Here is a 3,048-nt window from a genome sequence, read left to right on the forward strand (position 1 = left end):
CCCTGCTCCTTGCCCCGAAAGGCACCCAGAACATAATGGGAGTGACAGGCTACACTGATCCATTATGGACACACTGCCAGGGCACAGCCCCACAAGGCCTTCGCAGAGACAGACACTGTGTTTCTGAACGCACTTTTTTAATTCGCAGTTAGTTTGTGCATCAAGGCAAGGAGGAGACAACCGTGAGTGTGCACGTCTGATATCTGTTCCTTTCCCCAACTCGCAGCGAGTAAGGCTTGTCCTTGCTGAGAGGGGTGGAGGGGTGGCTGGAGGTGTTCCAGACCTGCATGCCTAGGCCATCCCCCAGGCAAGGGTTCAAAGGGGAGAGGACGACCTACCTGGGGGGGTGGTTACCGAAGTCTTGGCACTGGTCATACTGGTGGCTGCGGTCCGTCCCCCTGCACCTCTGTGGCTCTGCGGGGGGTACCTGGAGGGTAAGGCGGAGAAGCCCGGTGAACCACGCGGCGCTGGTGCTAATCAGAGGCCGTATGTATTCCGGCGTTGCGGGGCAGCCGGCCAGCTGTCAGGTTTGCTTCCTCGCCATACCTAGTGTGCAGTGCAGAGGGGTCGCCAGAGCATGGCTGGCGCTGCAGGGATTGGTTCCAGGGCAAACTGGAGCCATGGCGGTGCCGCCGGAAGCACCTGGGAACCTGGGGCAGGGAAATAGGGGGTCTCCGCGACTAAGCGATAGGGCACGCGGGTCTAGGCGGGCGTCGAGGCGGGGCCTACCTCACTGGATTCACCTCAGTGGTGCTGGAGCCGTCTGTCGTCCGCGGGCCCTCTGAGACGGCTCCCAGGGCCTTCCCAGATCCACCTGCCCACCGGGTTGTCGCAGGGCAGGTCCACGCCCGAGATGTCGCCCAGGTGGGCCAGCAGCAGCTGCGAGAGCCTTCGATGAGCGTGTTGGTTCCAGTGCACGCCATCTGCCTGCCCGTGCTGCCGGAGTGCCGGAAGTGGAAATTCAAGTCCAGCACGTTGAAGCGGAGCCTGCTGGCCTCAGCGGCGCTGTAGAAGTTGGCCTCCACCACATCATCCCGCAGGCACGAGGTCGGGGGCATGCCCTCAGGCGGGAGGAAACCCCCCGAGACCGTCTCAGCCACTGGCATGGCAGTGTTCCACACCACGAGAGAGGACTCGGGCAGGACCTAGCGAAGGCACCAGAACAGGGTCTCCAGGTTCCTCCTGTAGCTCCACATGGAATCCTGGCCATACCTGGACAGGTCCCAGAGGCAGGAGTTCATGATGACCACGTCTGGGCCGTGCTCGCCCCTCAGCAGCTCCAGCAGGACTTTCTCCACGTACCGGGAGTAGGCGCGCGTGAGGAAGTAGAAGCGCACAAGGTGGTGTGTGGAGCAGAACTCGCGGACTTCGCGGTAGTGGGTCCCGTTGTGCATACGGCCCCACCCGCCGCCGTGCAGCAGCCTGTCCTGCTCGAAGCTCATCTCGCCCTTGGCCTTCAGGGGACTGCTTGAGAGCAGGCAGTCCTTCTGCAGCAGGAGCACCAGGTCCTTGTACACGGCCCTCTGCACCGAGTCCCCCATGACGACCACGAACTTGTTGTGCCGCAGCTGCCGGACTTCGGACGCCCTCAGGTGGACCATGGTGGCTGGGTGAAGGTGGCCTAGCTCCTGCCTTCCCTCAGGGCGGGTCCCGAAAGAGCTCTGGACCGAGGGCTGAGGGGCTGCTGCCAGAGACGGAGAGAAGGCAGGCAGGCTGGCTGGCTGGCGGTTGTGGGGCGGCCGGGCGGGCAGACGGGGGCTGTTTAATGCCGCTGGACTGGCCTGGGCCTGGACGGGGAGGAGAAAGGGGGCAGCGTCCGGGGCCCTGAAAGCGTTCTGCCAATCCTTAGGCCCACGGTGTGACCTCTGAACCCATGGCCCTGCCCCTGTGCCTGGCTTGGCTCCCCTTGGTGGAGGGCAGCGGTGCTGACACTGATGCTGTTGGTCTGGATGGTTGTAGGCTGTTTCCGCCTCAGCCACCACCTGTGCTCCAGGCACTGGGACAAAGTCTGTCCACTGGAAGAACCAGGCCACTTCCAGGGCCGTGGCCCAGTCGGTGGTGGATCCACACCCAGGATTTCCAGGCAGTGTAGGCGAGAATACTCAGGAAAACATACTCATCTTAGTTCCACGGTGCTTTCGTCTTTGTTTTCGTTTTGTCTCTCTCTTCCCAATCCCATTGTGAGTACCCCAGCCCTCCTGAGAAATGACAAGAACACATCCCATGACCTGATCACTGTCTTTGTCCCAGGGTAAAGTCTGGAGACCCCTTCTAACACAGTGTTACAACCGGGGTGTGGGAATCCATACCCACAAGGTACTGGCCATGATGGTATCCCCAAGCAGTCCACCCTTCACACTTCCATCTGCACACCCAGTGCTCCTGAGCTGAGGCCTGGCCACCACACAGCTCCTCTGCATTTATCCAGCATTGCCCTTTGGAGAATCGATGCAAAGGAACCCTACGGTATGTAACGTAGGTGGACGTTTTACCCTTCCTGGGCACCACCTTCTGGGCAGTCATTCTGCTTCTCTGGAGATCCCCCCGGGGTGTCCAGTGTAGAACTCCTGCCGTCCACCACCTTTTTGCACTAACAAACGGCCTCTGGTGTGGTTCAAGCAGGGTAAGCTTAGTATGCAACTTCTGGCTCTTACAAATTAGGCTCCTATTACACTTTTGTAGGTGGACTTGTGCAAAAAGAGAGCTCCAGCTCTCAGTAAAAGCCCTGAGCTGCACTTGTCTGCTGGTGTGGTGGTAGAACAATCGTTGCTTTGGGAAATGCTCAGACCCTTTTCCACAGTGGCTCCACCAGCCATTAGATCTGTTAATTTTAACATGCTCACTCCTTAAATTATGACACTATCTTCTGGGTGGCCCAAACCATTAAACATATGACTGCTAACAGAACGATTGACAGTTTGAGTCCACATAGAGGCCCCTCAAGTGAAAGTTCTGGCTATCTACTTCCCAAAGGGCATAAACTTAGAAAACAAAAAAACCTGTGGAGTACATTACTACTCTGCAATATCTGGGGTTGCTATGAGCCAG

At 58.7% G+C, this 3,048-nt stretch overlaps 1 pseudogene; it reads right to left on the reverse strand.

The window, feature by feature from the left end:
* Positions 1 to 744: 744 nt before the first annotated feature.
* On the reverse strand, positions 745 to 1,601 carry LOC135229769 (PC-esterase domain-containing protein 1B-like; annotated as a pseudogene).
* Between the last annotated feature and the right edge of the window lie 1,447 nt (positions 1,602 to 3,048).

This window comes from Loxodonta africana, unplaced genomic scaffold (assembly GCF_030014295.1).
Source record: "Loxodonta africana isolate mLoxAfr1 unplaced genomic scaffold, mLoxAfr1.hap2 scaffold_51, whole genome shotgun sequence".
In the NCBI taxonomy this organism is placed as follows: Eukaryota; Metazoa; Chordata; class Mammalia; order Proboscidea; family Elephantidae; genus Loxodonta; species Loxodonta africana.